At 39.0% G+C, this 19,136-nt stretch overlaps 1 long non-coding RNA gene and 1 other non-coding gene across 3 annotated transcripts in view; one reads left to right on the plus strand and one right to left on the minus strand.

Annotated features, from left to right (window-relative positions):
- Gm50212 overlaps positions 1–11,934 on the minus strand; it is a 32,289-nt gene extending 20,355 nt beyond the window's left edge. For both annotated transcript variants that reach the window (XR_003952876.1, XR_003952875.1), the window contains exon 1: positions 11,659–11,934. This is a non-coding gene — a long non-coding RNA (predicted gene, 50212). The remainder of the gene's footprint in view (positions 1–11,658) is intronic.
- Gm25437 lies at positions 11,510–11,641 on the plus strand. Its single transcript, XR_003952951.1, has one exon. It is a non-coding gene; the product is annotated as a small nucleolar RNA SNORA17 (small nucleolar RNA).
- Positions 11,935–19,136: the final 7,202 nt, after the last annotated feature.

Consider the following 19,136-nt stretch of genomic DNA (forward strand, 5'->3'; position numbering starts at 1 on the left):
GTTAATTAATTTCCCCCTCAAATTTTGAGGGAATTAATTAGGACAATGATATTGAGAGGTATCTATGAACAATGATTATTAATTCCTGTAATTTTGTGATCATTGTTGTTATTATGGCATATGTGTGTGTGTGTGTGTGTGTGTGTGTGTGTTTGTGTTTCCCTTTTGATTTTGCTAGTGTGAGATTATTATTTTTTTATGTGTAGTTCACTTCCTTGTTTTGGCTTTTCATTCTAGCACCCTCTGTAGGTCTCTAGCTATAGATGGGTATTGTTTAAATTTGACACTGTAATGGAATATCTCATTTCCATATCTCTGGTTATAGAAGTTTGCTGACTGACACATGCTGTCTCATCGAGAGATGTATGACATTTGTTCAAGTCCTTTTCACTTTTATAGTCACCAATGAGAAGTCAGGTATAATTCTAATAATTATGCCTGCCTTTAAATGTTACTTGGACTTTTTCCTTTGCAGCTTTTGATATTCTCTCTTCTTTTGTATTTAATTAGTGTTTTGGTTATTATGTGTTAGAGGACTTTTTTCTGGTTCTATCTATTTCATGTTCTATAGTCTTCTTCTATATTTATAGGAAACCCATTTTTTAGCTTAAATAAATTTTCTTCTATAATTTTGTTAAAATTATTTTCTGAGCCTTTGAGCTAGTATTCTCCTTGCTTAATCCCAATTATTCTTTTTTAAAATTTTTATTATTTATGTTTAATATTGTTATTTTTAAATTTTTATTAGATAATCTCTTCATTTACATTTAAAATTCTATCCCCTTTCCTAGTTTCCTATCTGAAAGTCCCCTATACCCTCCCCATGCCCTGGTCTTCAACTCAGCAAATCCCTCTTCCTGGTTCTAGCATTCTCCTGTACTGGGGCATATAATCTTCACAAGATCAAGGGCCTCTCCTCCCATTGATGCCAACTAGGCCATCCTCTGCTACATATGCAACTAGAGACACAAGCTCTGGTAGGGGGGGTACTGGCTAGTTCATATTGTTATTCCTCCTATAGGGTTTCAGACCCCTTTAGCTCCTTGGGTACTTTCTCTAGCTCCTTCATTGGGGACCCTGTGTTCTATCCAATAGATGACTGTGAGCATCCACTTTTGTATTTGCCAGGCACTGGCATAGCCTCACAAGAGATAGCTATATCAGGGTCCTGTCAGCAAAATATTGCTGGCACATGCAGTAGTGTCTGGGTTAGGTGGTTGTTTATGGGATGGATCCCTGGATGGGGCAGTCTCTGGATGGTACTTCTTTCAGTCTCAGCTCCAAACTTTGTCTCTGTAATTCCTTCCATGGGTATTTTGTTCCACGAAGGAACGAAGTATCCACACTTTGGCCTTCTTCTTCTTAAGTTTCATGTGTTTGCAAATTGTATTTTGGGTATTCTAAGTTTCTGGGCTAATATCCACTTATCAGTGAGTGCATATTATGTGTGTTCTTCTGTGACTTGGTTACCTCATTCAGGATGATATCCTCCAGACCCATCCATTTGCCTAAGAATTTCATAAATTCATTGTTTTTAATAGCTAGGTACTACTCCATTGTGTAAATGTACTACATTTTCTGTATCCATTCCTCTGTTGAGGGACATCTGGGTCCTTTTCAGGTTCTGGCTATTATAAATAAGGCAGCTATAAGCATAGTGGAGTATGTGTCCTTATTACAAGTTGCAACACCTTCTGGGTATATGCCTAGGAGAGGTATTGCTGGATCTTCTGATAGTACTATGTCCAATTTTCTGAGGAACTGACAAACTGGTTTCCAGAGTGGTTGTACAAGCTTGAAATCCCACCAGCAATGGAGGAGTGTTCCTCTTTCTCCACATCCTCACCAGCATCTGCTGCCACCTGAATTTTTTATCTTAGCCATTCTGACTGGTGTGAAGTAGAATCTCATGATTGTTTTGATTTGCATTTCTCTGATGATTAAGGATGTTGAATATTTTTTCACATGCTTCTCAGCCATTCAGTATTCCTCAGCTGAGAATTCTTTGTTTAGCTCTGTACCCCATTTTTGAATAGGGTTATTTAATTTTTCTGAAGTCCAGCTTCTTCAGTTCTTTATATATATTGGATATTAGTCCCCTATCATATTTAGGATTGGTAAAGATCCTTTCCCAATCTGTGGCCTTTTTATCTTATACAGTGTCTTTTGCCTTACAGAAGCTTTGCAATTTTATGAGGTTCCATTTGTTGATTCTTGATCTCATAGCACCAGCTATTGCTGTTCTGTTTAGGATTTTTTTCCCCTGTGCCCATATCTTCTATGCTTTTCCCCACTTTCTCCTCTATAAGTTTCAGTGTCTCTGGTTTTATTTGGAGTTCCTTTATCCACTTAGAATTGAGCTTTGTACAAGGTGATAAGAATGGATCAATTTGCATTCTTCTACATGAAAACCGCCAGTTGAGCCAGCACCTTTTGTTGAAAATGCTGTCTTTTTTCCACTGGATGGTTTTAGCTCCCTTGTCAAAGATCAAGTGACCATAGGTGTGTGGGTTTATTTCTGGGTCTTCAATTCTATTCCATTGATCTACCTGTCTGTTGCTGTACCAGTACCATGCAGTTTTTATCACAATTGCTCTGTAGTAGAGCTTGAGGTCAGGCATGGTGATTCCACCAGAGGTTCTTTTATTGTTGAGAAGAGTTTTTGCTATCCTAGGGTTTTTTATTATTCCAGATGAATTTGCAAATATCCCTTTCTAACTCTGTGATGAATTGAGTTGGAATTTTGATGGGGATTGCATTGAATCTGTAGATTGCTTTTGGCAAGATAGCCATTTTTACTATAATGATCCTACCAATCCATGAGCATGGGAGATCTTTCCATCTTCTGAGATCTTCTTCAATTTCTTTCTTCGAAGACTTGAAGTTCTTATCATACAGATCTTTCATGTCCTTAGTTAGAGTCACACCAAGGTATCATATTATTTTTGACTATTGTGAAGAATCCCCATTATTCTTAGGTTTGTTCCAGATTTACTGGATGCTTTGTTTTAGGAATTTTTAGATTTATCATTTTCTTTGTCTGATCTCTTTCCTTATGTCTTCAATGCCTGAGATTTTCTCTTTTCCTTCCTTTTAGTAGAACCTAACCTCTATAGTTCCTGTTCACATTCCTAAATTTTTCATTTCCAGAATTCCCTTAGTTTGTGTTTTCTTTATTGTTTCTATTTGTGTTTTCAGACCTTAAACAGTTTTGTATGTTTCCTTCAACAGTTTGTTGTTCTTGGTTTGCCTTCATGGATTTATTAATTTCTTTCCATTGTTTTTGTGTCTTCCTGTCTTTCTTTGAAAGCCTTATTTCCCCTAGTTGCTGGAGATTTCCTGGATTTCATTATATGATCGTTTGCTTCCTTTTTAATAATCTTTATCATCTTCATACAGTTAATTTTAATATCTTTTTCTTGTATTGCAACTATTTTAAAATATTCAGGGCCTGCTGTAGTAGGCTAGGTAGGCTCTGGAGGAAAAGGTGGCCTCATGTGCTATTGATTTTGTTTTTATGTTGCTGTTTAGGGATCTTAATTTAAGGTCATTATAGGTCTAGGTGTTGATTTCTGATTTTATCTTTGTTCGGCCAGTGTTTTGTTCTTTGTTTTCTGATTTCTCCTTAGATTTTTCAGACAGTGTGATAGCAGTCTATTGCCTATTTTATTGACATTAACAGTGTTCATGAGTATAGCTTTTGGTTTAGAAGCTGGGGAAAATGGAAGCCAGATGGAGATGATCCATTTAGCATTAAGGGCAGCCCTGAGAATTGAGTCTGTGGAAACAGAAAGAGTAGAGACTATCTGCCATCAACCTACCTGGTCATTGTCCTCTGTGGTTGAACAAGGGGAGCCTGCCCAAGTTGGGGACTGGCAAACAGTGATGGAGGAGAAGGGGAATTCAGGTGAAAATGGTCTGTGGGATCCATATGACAGAAGTGAGGGGAGGCTGTTGTTCACATACTGTTGCAGTGCTATGGGTGACTATCTTAGTCAATGCTCTATTCCTGTGAAGAGACACCATGACCATGGCAATTTTTATAAATTAAGACATTTACTTAGGACTTGCTAACAGTCAGTTTCAGAGGTTTAATTTACCGTGTCAAGATAAGGAACATGGTGGCATGCAGGCAGCTATGGGACAGGAGATTAGCAAAGAGTTCTATATCCAGACCCATAAGAAGCAGGAAGAGAGAGCTATTGGGATTGGTTTGGGCTTTTGAAACCTCAGAGCCCATTCCCAGTGACACTCTTCCTCCAACAAGGCCAAACCTCCCATTTTTTTCAAATCCTGCCATTATAAGTGATTAAACATTCAAATAAATGAGCGTATGAAAGCCACTCTTAATCAAACCATCACAATGGCATTTTTAATGTTTCAAAAAAAAATCTTGTCAACATAGATTTCCATGTACAAGAAAAATGCAGTAAAACATAGTAGCAAATAAAAGGCTTATCAGGAAGAGGACAACTTCTTGTATTTAAGTTAGACACCTTCTTTTCTACATTAGCCATTAAGAAAATGAAAAGATAATCCCAACACTGGCAATATACTGCCTCATGCTTATACTGACAGAGGATTTATATTTACACAGACACACACACACACACACACACAGACACACAGACACACACACAGATATATATATATATATATATATACACATCCCTGGCTGCTCAATTATGAGGAGGTTAATCACTTGATAGTATAATCAACAAATATTTAGACCAGGTATTTCAGAAGAATATGTGCTTGGCTATAAGCATAGAAATGATATTTTATATCATTAGTAATTAAAAGGATATGAAACAAATTTGCAAGGCAATGCCAGTACAAAAGAGTATGCACATGATATGTGATTCAATGTATATGAGCATAGAGAAGATATTAATTTGAATTATAACAGTAAGTGGATGAAGAATTGTCTTTTCATCATTTTGCATCATCATTAACTGGAAAAAGGTGCAGAGAAAGTGGAGTGACAGAGAACTGTCTAAACATAATGGTTTCAAAGCTCACAGGAGGCAAAAGCCAATGGATTAGATGTACAAAATCAGAACATTTAGGATCATGCCATTTGTACCTCAAACTGAATCCCTTTTACATCGAGTATCATTTTCCTTTAGACATTTCTTTGCAGTAATTTTCACATAGAGCAATGTGAAGTTTTACAGGATCAAAATATATCAATCTTTTTCTTCACAGTTTTTGAGTCTTGTTTCATGTCTGGAAAAGTTGCACATTTTCCCCGATAGGCTATTTAGGAAGCTGATTTAGGGATACATACTCTGGCATAAAACAACCAGGAGGATTGTTTTGTTTGTTTGTTTGTTTGTTTGTTTTACACAGAGGCAAGTTATTTATTTTGCAATATCTATGTGTTTTAATCTATGTAACTTCAGCTTCTACTTTAGTGATAGTTAGTGACACTAAAATCTGTAGTTGTTAGAAGAAAAGAAGTAATCACATGGGACACGTGATTGACATAAGCTACTCTATACAATCTTTATTAATTCTACAGGAGGCAATAAAGTAGTTTGATCACATTCACCTTGAGCTTCTCTTTTTTAACTCTTCTTAGATGAGCCACCAACCCTTCTGTGTTCTCTGTCTCTCTTTTTCTTTCTGTATCTCTGTCTCTTTATTGGGTCAGTGTGTGTGGTGTACATATATCGATGCATGCAAAAAGCCATTCACCAGGGACCATGTCCTTAAAGAAAACTGACTCTTCCTTCCCCAGAAATTGCCAACTATCAATAGCTCCTCAGTTAGGAGAGGGGGCCATGATCTTCTACCTTCTTGGTGCTGGAGTTCTGACTGTCTTGATGTTAGGAAGGCAGCCACAGCTGTTCTGGTTTCATGTGTTCAGTGGTTCTGCAATGTCCAGAGGACACAGCTGTGCTCTACTCTGCTCCTCTATGAACCCAGGCTCTTGAAATTCTTCTGTTTCCTATTGCATGACAGTCCATGAAATTTGGGTGTAGATATGTGATATACATGTCCCATTTGTGGTTGATCATTCTACTACATTTATTCTCTACACTCTGATTAGTCTTGAGTTTCTGTGTTAATACCTGTCTTTGTGTAAAGAAACTTTCCTCATGAGGCCTGAGAACACCACTGATTTGGCAGCATAAAAATATGAATTTAGAGATCACTTGATACTATGTTCATTTAGCAAAATGATACAGAAATTTACCTCAGGGCTCACAAATTCCTTGACCATGGGTTCCTAGCCAGACTTACTGTCCTAGGCATGCATTGCTCCTGTGGACCAGGTCTTAAAACCATTCAGAATGAGCATGGTTGCCCTCATGATATTCATGTCAATATTGCACCTATGGGTATATTGTGGCATACTAGTCATTATTACTGTTCAGAGAGGTCACAACTGGGTGAGAGTATTGATGGCATTTTTTCCCTCAGCAGGTTTTCATCAGTACCAACTTTGTTTCTTCAAGTTCTGCACTGAAAATGCATGATATTATTAACAATAAGGTCCCAACATGAAGTTGTGAACTGCTAAGATCAGTGGCTATAAATTGTATTGATTTGGAGAGTCTTCAGGATACCCTTGCTCAACAAAATATAAGCTACTTTATTATAAAATTTTTAGAATATATTTTTATGGAGCTAGATCAAATGAGATCAGTCAATACATAGAGGCACTTGCTGCCAAGACTTATGACCTAAGTTCCAATCTCAGGGCCAATATGAATATAGAAATATTCAATATAGAAAAATTTCAATATAGAAAAATAAAGCTGACTTGTGCACACACACACACCACAGAAGTGGGGGTGTAGATTATAATGAGCATCTATATACCCACTACTCAATTTTGTACTTAATTTTGCCAAATCCTATGATGTTTCTACTGTTATTCTCCTTTTTTTCCTTGTTTTCTATTATTCCTTGCTCATCTCATGAGTGTAAGTAGTTGATATTTTAAAATATTATTTAATAGTCATTAGTTATTAGTATGACTTGGCCAGCCATCCCCAATAATTGAGTCAGAGTGCTATGTCCTTTTTAAAAATTAGCTTTAGTATAATTGTTTTGTGAGTTATTCCTAATCTATATTTCTATACATAGACTGTTAATTTCCTGGCTGCACTTCCTAAGTACTTGCTGTTTGACTCTTTCTAGGGTTATTTCTGCTCCATCTGTCCATCCTTAGGAAACATTTTATTTGGCCACAAGCTCTATCATGACCTCCTATCTCCTATCATGTCTAATGTAGACCTCTTATTCTCTCTGTCTTCTGTCTCCTTCACTTCTTCCTCTCTTCTGCTTTCTCTCCTCATGGTTACTACCTGCAACCTCCAGTCCTGTAACTGAAAACCCATCTGTCTCTCTTCTCCCCAGTACTGTATGTAGTCACTTTTGTTTAACCAATAACTTAAAATGAGAACCAAGGTTTACCCGGTATCACTTGGTGTATGTAAGGATCTGTTCCAGTTATGGGGGTGCAAGCAGACCTTGGAGGCCAGTATTTACCATTTGAATACACAGCATCACCAGATCAACTCCTAACCTATGAGTTATAAAATTACAATAATGTACTGTCTATCCTCAATTTAGGAAGTTCTGAGGATCAAACACAGGACTTTCTGGATGTTAAAAAACTACTTTATCAACGCTGCTACATCCCAACTCCAAATCGGTGAGACCTTAATCTAATATTCATCCAAATATGTTTCAGAGGCCTCAAATTTAAGAAATTTGGACAGGAGCCTGGGGAACTGGATGGATTGTCAAAATGTTTGGCATGGAGGCACAAGACCTTGAGGTTAGATTCCTACTAGCTGCATAAATATCAGAAATACACCAGGCATCTGAAATCCCAGTACTTGGGCTCAGTTACCAGTTTAGACAATAGGTTCTTTACCTACAGCAAGAGACCTGATCTGAGAAAATAAACAAGAGAATAAGTAAAAGAGATACAAGATATTGTCCTCTATCCTTCACTCAGTCTGCATACACGCACATGCACACAATACATGGATAGATAGATAGATAGATAGATAGATAGATAGATAGATACATATATGCATACATACATACATACATACATACATACATACATACATAGGAAGACCCTAGTTTGGACAGTAGTTAATCATTTTGATAGTTCTTATTTTCAATCTTTTTCAAACTTGTTTATCATTACTTAAGTTAAAATTGTACATAATTTAAGTCATCAAATTGTACTATATATTTTATAAGTATAGAATAATTGTTATATTTAATATATTACATTTGAATATTAAATATTATTTAAGTGGTATATTATTCATTCTAATATGATAAGAATTTCTTAGTCAATATTATATAGCTGAAATGATGTTTTTGAATGTTAATTTATTTTTCTACATTATACATTTATATCTTTAATACATACAGATCTTTGCTGTAAATTATGACATAAGGAATATACTAAACTTTTAAAACTCAGTCAATTGATCATACATTGTGTGTGTATGTAGTTAAAATACATCTAATATTAGGAATTTCTTGACCTCTTCTGGTCCATATATTTAATCTTATGGCATTATTACATTATTTCAATTTTTTGTTTATTAAAAATGTCTTTGATGCTTGCAGCCTACCATTAGATTGAGCATGGAGACTGCAATGGAGGAGTTAGGGGAAGTAGTGAAGGAGCTGAAGGGGTTTGCAACCCCATAGGCAAAACAACAATATTAGCCAACCAGAGCTCTCAGGGACTAAACCATCAACCACAGAATACACATGGAGGGACCCATGGCTTCAGATGTTTATGTAGCAGAGGATGGCTTTATCTGGCAACAATGGGAGGGGAGTCCCTCCACCCTGTGAAGGTTCAAAGCCCAGCGAAGGAGAATGCTAGAGCAATAGGGGGTTGTTAGGGGAGCACCCTCATAGAAGCTGGGAAAAGGAGGGATATGGTCAGGGGTTTGCAGAAGGAAACCAAGAAGGGGGATAACATTTGAAATGTAAATAAATAAAATAACCAAGAAAAAAGTTTTTAAGAAAGGTCTTCAAACATCTGTACACTTATAATACTGAAAAAGTGTTCATTATTTGATTTTTTTCAAGTTACCTGCATTTTTCTTTATTAAATTTATTATTAGCCATTTGATATTCCTCAGTTGAGAATTCTTTTTTTTTCTCTGTATCTAATTTTTTAATAGGGTCATTTGGTTTTCTGGAGTCTAACTTCTTGAGTTCTTTGTATAGATTGGATATTAGTCCTCTATTAGATGTAGGACTGGTAGAGATCCTTTCCTAATCTGTTGGTTGCCATTTTGTCCTACTCACACTGTCCTTTGCCTTCCAGAAACTTTTCAATTTTATGAGGTTCCATTTGTCAATTGTTGGTGCTGGTTCAACTAGTGGTAAGCATGTAGAAGAATGCAAATTGATCCATTCTTACTTCCTGTACAAAGCTCAAGTTCAAGTGGATCAAGGGCTTTCACATAAAACCAGATACATTGAAACTAATAGAAAAAAAATTGGGAAAGAGCCTCAAGAACATGGGCACAGAGGAAAATTTCTTGAACAGATCACCAATGGTTTATGCTCTGTTATTTGATTTTTAAGAACATTAAGAAAATTATTGTTAGAGAAGAGAGTATATCATAAATCTTGACAATTGAACGATAATACTCTAAGTGATAGTCCACAAACAACAAACATTGATGTGAGTTCAAATGTGCTAGAAAATATTTATCTTTCCAAGTAAGAAGTCAGTATGTTCTGTTAAAACATACAAACTCAAGTAATAATGTCTAATTTTATTGTTTTTTATTAAATAGTAAGTATGAGAAAAATTATGAGATTGAGAAATAATACTATATGTTTTAAGTTTAAAATAGCAGTATTCAATACTACTATACAAAACATTGAGAAACATACACATTGCTTCAATTATAGAGGCTACTGCCAGAGTATCTAGAAAAGATATCTCACAAAAGGATGTAGATGACATCTTATTTTATAACATTTTCTGTCATCTGCATTAGCCTCACCATGAAACTTACTTATAAAGGTCAGTTTCATTTGAAGTTTATTCTGAAGTTCTGTGTACCACAAGTCGAACTTACAACTCAAGCTTTGTCATATGATTAAATTTTATTTGTAACTGTTCTAATAAATCAGGACCTCAATAGGTAACTATGAAATATACCTCTTTGATAATCAGACTTTGTATCATTGGCACCAAAATATCCAAGGGACAATTTAAAGGAGAAAATTGTATTTTACTTGAAGTTTTAGAGAATTCATTATGCATCATAGTAAGAAGGATATGTCAGAGAAATTAGCATCATGACCGTCAGGAACAGAGAGAGATGTAAAGCAACCAAGTGTAACACACCTCTAGGGCCTTGTCCAGAGACCTATGTGCCCAAGCAAACATGCTCCATACCTCTAAATTGGTACAGGCACATAGGGGCCATTGTTTCTGCAGGTGACTATATGTTGAATAGGATTCTCACATTCAAAGTCTTTGCAGCTATTTTGGAAGATCTAAATTCTATTCTATTATTTATTTCATTTTTTTTCTGTTAGGTTCAGTAGAAGTATTTTTTATTATATATATATATATATATATATATATATATATACACATACATACATATATATATATATATATATATATATATATATATATATATTATATGATTGTGTGTAATCTCCTGAAATAGCAACAGCAGCAGCAACAATTATAGAATTCCTCCTCCTATTTTACCACCCATTAATCCTCTTCCTCCTCCTCCTCCTCCTCTTCCTCCTTCCTCTCTTCTTTCTCCTCCTCAACCCTCTTCTCCTCCTCTTCTTTGGTTTCTTGTAAATTGTTTGACTTTGCATGGGATATTTTTAAATAATTCAGAAGTCAAGTTCTTCACCAGTTAAACAGATGATTTTCCTTCCAAATCATAGTCATATATTTCCCAAGGGAGTCAGTAGTAACAACATGTTGGTCCATGCAAGGTAACATCTTTTGATGGTCATCCGTATGCCTTTCTTAGGTTGGTTCAATTCTCAAAAGTCAAGTCATTGAAGTTTCAAAGTCGCCTTTGTAGTAGTGTCTTAATGATGAAACTTGAACCTCTGTGTAGATTACTTCCTTGGAAAGCAATTCTCCAGGCTGTAAAAAATCTTTTCAACCTAACTCCTTATGTTTCCAGGTTAATTAATTTATTTTTTTTTGGCCTTTTATACACTGACGGTGTGGACTCAAAGTGATTCCCTCACCCAAACCCAATTCTCAACTTCATCATTTGCTGTTCATCTCTCTTTTAATTGAAAATTCTTAAAATTCCCACTTCTGTTATGTTATTTGCAGCTTCTTCCAATTAAGGATCAAACTCATTATATTTTAGGAAGTACTGCTTGATTATATTTTATTGATTCATTTGATATGTCAGATTGAGCTATACCACAATGGGAAAAATAATTCTGACTGTTAAGGAGCCAAACAGTAATCATCACCAAGGGTTAACGTAAAATCCCTTAGATGAGTCCCCCTAGCATTGCAGGTGTGGCTGCTGTGTCATGTGTGAGTCAGTAGGTGGCAGAGAGGAGAGAGGCTAAGTTTCCTATGCTCACTGCTCTGGCCTATGAACATCTAAATGATTAGTAGCCTAATATTACCTGAAAAACACAAACCTGAGATGATCACCAGTTTGGTGTCAGGGAACTGACTCAGGGAGGTATCCTGAAATGACCACCAGTCCAGCTGTGCAGGTTTAAGGGCTCCCAGGACCAGGAGCAAGCCTGAAACTAGAACTCTGCCTGGGTCTTTCAGAAGTGAGCCTGAGATATATGACCCTCACATGGCCCACTTAGGCAGTCCAGGCAAGGAACAAGTCTGAGATGACAACCAGACTAGTACTATGGGGCCTACCTAAACAGGGAGCTAGATGGAAACAACAATCAGCTGTGTGCCAGGCATGACTGGGGGGGAGGTGATAGACCATGCCCATGCCAGAGATTACCCTTACCCAATGTCACAATGGGTGGACGGGGCATAGCATTTCTGAGATCACTCTTGAAAAGACTCCAGACACTCAGAGACTGGAGGAGCCAATAAGAGGAGCTAAGTGGTAGAGAAATGGAAGAGAAAGATAAAAAGGATGTAGATATGATGAAGAGAGGCAGAATTGGAGGTTCAAGAGTAGTGAAGAACAGTCTAATATGAGTAGCTCTTGTTGCCACCCAGGACCGTGGTGGAGTCTGGCCTGTGCTGCTACCAGGAGCCATTTTTGAATCTGTGGTCCTGAAGCATCAGGGGTCTGTTCCCCACAAAGGCCAGGCAGATGTTCCTGATCTTGGCTTTTGCCCAGAGACATGTTGATGTCTGAGGGCTATACAGAACTGACCCCACCCTCACCTGGGCATCATGGGAGAGTTGGCCCTAGGGGCATGAGAGCAGAAGAGATGACCTTGTCCTTTTACAGCTGCAGAAACTGAGAAAAGGCTCTGCACCTTCCGTGGGCATCAGAGTAGAGCCGACCTTGGTGGAGGGGATGTGAGAAAGTTGGCCCTGAAGGTGTGTGAGCATGGGAGAGTTGGCCCCTCTACTTGTCTGCTGTGCTGTTCTGTGGTGATATGGGTAAGGGAGAGATGGCCTTCCTTGCTTATTGTCACCAGTGGCAGGCTGGAGACCTTACTCAGAGTTCATAAGACTGATGGAGCTGACCCTGTCCTTCACCTGGGGCAGCACTTGAGAGAGCAGGACCAGCATCCACCTGGACGGCACAATAGAGCTGGCCCAGAATTCAGATTAGCTAGCCTTGAGGGGGGTGTGAATGTGGGAGAGTTGGCCCTTTGTCTCCTGGGCAGATCATGAGATGAAGGAAAGGTGCCCTCCTCCCCTCCCTCATCCATCAGCATCTATGGCAAGAAAGAGTGCTTGACCTAGGGTCACAAGAGTGGGAGAACTGGCCATGTCTCTCACTTGGGAGAGTGGGCCCTGTATCTTGCCTGGGCAGCAGAGTAGATCTGGTCCCTGTAATAGGGGTTTCTTTGAATCTGGCCCTAAGAGTATGAGAGTGGGAGAGTTGGTGGTTTGGCTAGCTCAGATATGTCTTAGACCTAGATTTGGGGCTTTGACTAGGTCCACCACAACATCTACCCCATCAATAAACTGATGGTGTGCACGAAGGGGCAGGCCCTCCACAGAATTAAAACTAAAGGACCTCTATGACACAGGGCCATAACATTATCTGAGAGGAGTCCCTGTGAAGTTCTAGTATCGATGGAGGAGCAGAAGCCAAAGGCCTTGTATCAGAGATTGCCATGAATGTTTGCAAGCAAAACAGTGTAGACAAAAGAGGATACTGTGGTCACACTGTGATATACTATAGTGTCTACAATAGATTTTTCTTTCTTGGAGGGGAGTTTACAATGGTGGAGGGCAGGCACAGAGGAAGGAAAGATTAGTGGGACTGGGGTGCATGATATGAAATTCACAAAGAGCCAATAAGAAGTAAAAAAAAATATATAAAATAAATAAAATTGCTTGTATTATGTTCCTAAGGAACAATGGGTTATCTTAGAAAATAAAACTGGATCTACAGTTTATATTCAATGATATATATGTAATATTCAGTTGTATATACAATATTCATATAGAATATTAAATTATAATTAATATATAACACATATTTTTGTAAATATTACATATATTTACAGAATTCAATACATTATAACTTGGAGATAATTAGAATTTTATTGCTTTTAAAGAGAGTTAGTTTCTTCCTTTAAAGACTTTAAGATCTTTTATGACCTTTGGTGTATAAAAGTCTAGAAGCAAATGGATCTATTGGCCAAATCTACTGTTTAAACTTGAAGAGAAGTGCTGTGAAACTGCCTGGCACAAGTGATAAGGGCTATTTTATTATTTTTATATAATTTTTGGCAGATTGTGACTTGCCTTAAAACTTCCATTCTGTCTGCCAATGTATATGCAGTGTGTTTGGGTCTGTGCTCCCATCCCAGTGAGCTTTTAACCTATATTCTATATTCTCTTCAGCAGGGCCATCAAGTTGTGATACTTGACAATCCATCCCACTTGCAGTTTGGGGGGAAGAAAAAGGTTTGCCTGCACAAGGGAGACTTTGAAAACCAGATGCCATCATTTTGTTAATGTCAACTGTTGTACTGGTTTAGCTCTCATAGTGTAGAGGAAAACAATATACTAGAAATTTCCCCATATCTTTTTGTGAGATTTAAAACCATGTTAGAAACAATTAGAAGAAAGGAAGGAAGAAAGGTAGGAATAGCAAACCATTCATTCAGTGCGCACCTGGTGATGGTTTGAAGCTTGGTCATAGAAATGAACTGTATTATTATGGAGGGTTGACATAACAGCTGGTCAGGATTCTGTTTGCACAGGTATTATTGAGTTCCAAGTAGCATTGTCTGAGAGAAGATCTCTCTCTCTCTCTCTCTCTCTCTCTCTCTCTCTCTCTCTCTCTCTCTTTCTCTCTCTCTCTGTGTGTGTGTGTGTGTGTGTGTGTGCGCGCGCGCGTGTGCGTGCGTGTGCTGTTATTGGACTGTAGCTCTTGTGTAAAAAAACTTGCATGTCTAACTGTGGAATGAAGGTTCAGGATACCTATAGAAAACTCTTTTGTTGTTCATTAGTTTATTTACTTTATATCCAGATTGCAGAACCCCCCTCCCTATTTTCCACCTCATCCTCTGACTCCCTCATCCTCCCCTTCTCAAAGCATCCCAGTTTCTGGAAAGGGACCCAAGATCAGGCAACAGAGTTAGAGACAGCTCCTGTTTCAGTTTTTAGGGAACCCATATGAAGACCATGCATACATCTGGTACATATGGGCAGGGGCCCTAGGTCCAACCCTGCATGTTCTTTGGTTGGTGGTTCAGTCTCTGTGAGTCCTGAAGGGCCCAGGTTAGTTGATTCTGTAGGTTTTCATGTGGTGTCCTCGATCCCTTGGCTCTCTCCATCCTCTCAAGTCAGCACAAGATTCCCCAAGTTCTATCTAATGCCTGACTGTGGGTTTCTGCATCTGTTTCCATCAGCTGCTGGATGAAGCCTAGCCGAGGATGGTTTTGCTAGACTCCTGTCTTGAAGCATATACCTGCAATGTCTATTTCCCCTTCCTAACAAGATTCACAGATCCTCTTCTGTATATGTGTTGGGGGCCTCAAATCAGCTCATGTTGCTGCCTGGTTGGTGGTACAGTGTCTGAGAGATCTCGAGGATCCAGGTTAGTTGAGACTGCTGGTCCTCCTAAAGTGTCACCCTCCTCCTTCTTCTAGCTTTCCCCTAATTAAACCACAAGGGTCTATTGGTTGGGTATAAATATCCGCATCTTACTCTTTCAGGTACTTGTTGAGCCTTTCAGAGGGCAGTCATGATAGCGCCCCATGTTTGTAAGCACACCATAGTATCAGCAATAGTGTCCGGCCTTGGGCCACCCCCTGAGCTGGATCCCAATTTGGGCCTGTGACTGGACCTTCTTTTTCTTCAGGTTCTTCTCCACTTTTGTCCCTGCAGTTCTTTCAGACAGGAACAATTCTGGGTCAGAGTTTTTGACTGTGGGATGGCAACCCAATCCCTCACTCGATGCTGCGTCTTTTTGCTGGAGGTGGGTTCTACAAGTGCCCTCTCCCCACTGTAAGGCATTTCATCTAAGGTCCCTTTGAGTCTTGAGAGTCTCTCACCTCGCAGACCTCTGGTACACTCTAGAGTGCCCCCCACACATACCTCCTACCTCCCAAGGTTGCCTGTTTCCATTCTTCCTGCTGGAACTCAGGGCCTCAGTCCTGTTCCCATCAGCCAGTACTGATCATGTTCTCCTCTTCCTCTACTTCTCCCCTTTCCCACCCAGGTGCCTCCTTCCCTCTCCTTTCTGTGATTGCTTTCTTCTTCCTCCCAGGTGGAATTGAGGCATCCTCAATTGAACCCTTCAGCTTGTTAACCTTTTTGGGTTCTGTGAATTGTATCCTGGGTCTTTTAAAGTCTCTGTTGAGAAGTCTGATGTAATTATAATAGGTCTGTTTTTTATATGTCTTTTTCCTTGAGGCTTTTAATATTCTTTCATTGATCTGTATATTTAGTGTTTTGATAATTATGTGGCAGGAGGATTTTCATTTGGGTCCAATCTATTTGGTGTTCTTTAAGCTTCTTAAATGCTTATGACATTCCTTTCTTCTTCTTTTTAATTGTTTATTTTATTTAATTACGTTTCAAATGTTGTCCCCCTTCCAGGTTCCCCCCCACACACAACCCCCCATCCCATCTCCCACCCCCTGCTTCTATGAGGGTGCTCTCCCCCAACTCCCACTTCACTGCCCTGTACTGTGGTACTGACATTCCACAGGACTGAGGGAATCCCCTCCCATTGGCGCCAGATAAGGCAATCCTCTGCTACATATGCAGCTGGAGCTATGGGTTCCTCCATGGTACTCTTGATCCTATCTAAATGAAATACAGGGACAAAGAGTGGAACAGAGACTGAAGGAAAGGCCATGCAGAGACCGCCCCACCTAGGGATTCATCCCATCTGCAAACACTATTGTTGATGCAAAGAAGTGCTTGCTGACAGGAGCCTGGTAGAGCTGTCCCTTGAGAGGCTCTGCCAGAACCTGACAAATACAGATGTGGATGCTCGCAGCCAACCATCTGACAGAGCATGGGGACCCCAATGGAAGAGGTAGGGGAAGGGCTAAAGGAGCAGAAGGGGATTGCAACCCCATAGAAGAACAATAGTAACCAACCAGCCAACCAGATCCCCCAGAGCTCCCAGGGACTAAACTACCAACCAAAGAGTACAAATGTAGGGCATCCCTTTCTTTAAGCTACAGAAATTTTCTTCTATGATTTTATTGAAAATATTTTCTAAGTTTTTGAGCTGGGAAATTTCTCCTTTTACCCTTATTATTTTAAGGTTTGTTCTATTCATAGTGTCCCAAATCTCCTGGATGTTTTGTGTTAGAAAGTTTTTAGGTTTAACATTTCTTTGACTGATGTATCAGTTTCTTCTATTGTATTTTCTACACTTGAAATTTTCTTTTCCATTTCTTGTATTGTGTTGGTGATGCTTGCGCCTGCTCTTTTTTTTTTTCCATTTTTTATTAGGTATTTAGCTCATTTACATTTCCAATGCTATACCAAAAGTCCCCCATATCCACCCACCCCCACTCCCCTGCCCACCCACTCCCCCATTTTGGCCCTGGTGTTCCCCTGTACTGGGGCATATAAAGTTTGCAAGTCCAATGGGCCTCTCTTTCCAGTGATGGCCGACTAGGCCATCTTTTGATATATATGCAGCTAGAGTCAAGAGCTCCGGGGTACTGGTTAGTTCATAATGTTGTTCCACCTATAGGGTTGCAGATCCCTTTAGCTCCTTGGCTACTTTCTCTAGCTCCTCCGTTGGGAGCCCTATGATCCATCCATTAGCTGACTGTGAGCATCCACTTCTGTGTTTGCTAGGCCCCGGCATAGTCTCACAAGAGACAGCTATCTGGGTCCTTTCAATAAAATCTTGCTAGTGTATGCAATGGTGTCAGCGTTTGGATGCTGATTATGGGGTGGATCCCTGGATATGGCAGTCTCTACGAGGTCCATCCTTTCATCTCAGCTCCAAACTTTGTCTCTGTAACTCCTTCCATGGGTGTTTTGTTCCCAAATCTAAGGAGGGGCATAGTGCCCACACTTCAGTCTTCATTCTTCTTGAGTTTCATGTGTTTAGCAAATTATATCTTATATCTTGGGTATCCTAGGTTTGGGGCTAATATCCACTTATCAGTGAGTACATATTGTGTTAGTTTCTTTGTGAATGTGTTACCTCACTCAGGATGATGCCCTCCAGGTCCATCCATTTGGCTAGGAATTTCATAAATTCATTCTTTTTAATAGCTGAGTAGTACTCCATTGTGTAAATGTACCACATTTTCTGTATCCATTCCTCTGTTGAGGGGCATCTAGGTTCTTTCCAGCTTCTGGCTATTATAAATAAGGCTGCTATGAACATAGTGGAGCATGTGTCCTTCTTACCAGTTGGGGCATCATCTGGATATATGCCCAGGAGAGGTATTGCTGGATCCTCCGGTAGTACTATGTCCAGTTTTCTGAGGAACCGCCAGACTGATTTCCAGAGTGGTTGTACAAGCCTGCACTCCCACCAACAATGGAGGAGTGTTCCTCTTTCTCCACATCCACGCCAGCATCTGCTGTCACCTGAATTTTTGATCTTAGCCATTCTGACTGGTGTGAGGTGGAATCTCAGGGTTGTTTTGATTTGCATTTCCCTGATGATTAAGGATGTTGAACATTTTTTCAGGTGCTTCTCTGCCATTCGGTATTCCTCAGGTGAGAATTCTTTGTTCAGTTCTGAGCCCCATTTTTAATGGGGTTATTTGATTTTCTGAAGTCCACCTTCTTGAGTTCTTTATATATGTTGGATATTAGTTCCCTATCTGATTTAGGATAGGTAAAGATCCTTTCCCAATCTGTTGGTGGTCTTTTTGTCTTATTGACGGTGTCTTTTGCCTTGCAGAAACTTTGGAGTTTCATTAGGTCCCAAAAAAGCATTTGACAAGATCCAACACCCAATCATGATAAAAGTGTTGGAAAGATCAGGAATTCAAGGCCCATACCTAAACATGATAAAAGCAATCTACAGCAAACCAGTAGCCAACATCAAAGTAAATGGAGAGAAGCTGGAAGCAATCCCACTAAAATCAGGGACTAGACAAGGCTGCCCACTTTCTCCCTACCTTTTCAACATAGTACTTGAAGTATTAGCCAGAGCAATTCGACAACAAAAGGAGATCAAGGGGATACAAATTGGAAAAGAGGAAGTCAAAATATCACTTTTTGCAGATTATATGATAGTATATATAAGTGACCCTAAAAATTCTACCAGAGAACTCCTAAACCTGATAAACAGCTTCGGTGAAGTAGCTGGATATAAAATAAACTCAAACAAGTCAATGGCCTTTCTCTATACAAAGAATAAACAGGCTGAGAAAGAAATTAGGGAAACAACACCCTTCTCAATAGTCACAAATAATATAAAATATCTTGGCGTGACTCTAACTAAGGAAGTGAAAGATCTGTATGATAAAAACTTCAAATCTCTGAAGAAAGAAATTAAGGAAGATCTCAGAAG

The sequence above is a fragment of the Mus musculus genome, chromosome 19 (assembly GCF_000001635.26).
Source record: "Mus musculus strain C57BL/6J chromosome 19, GRCm38.p6 C57BL/6J".
Taxonomy (NCBI): domain Eukaryota; kingdom Metazoa; phylum Chordata; class Mammalia; order Rodentia; family Muridae; genus Mus; species Mus musculus.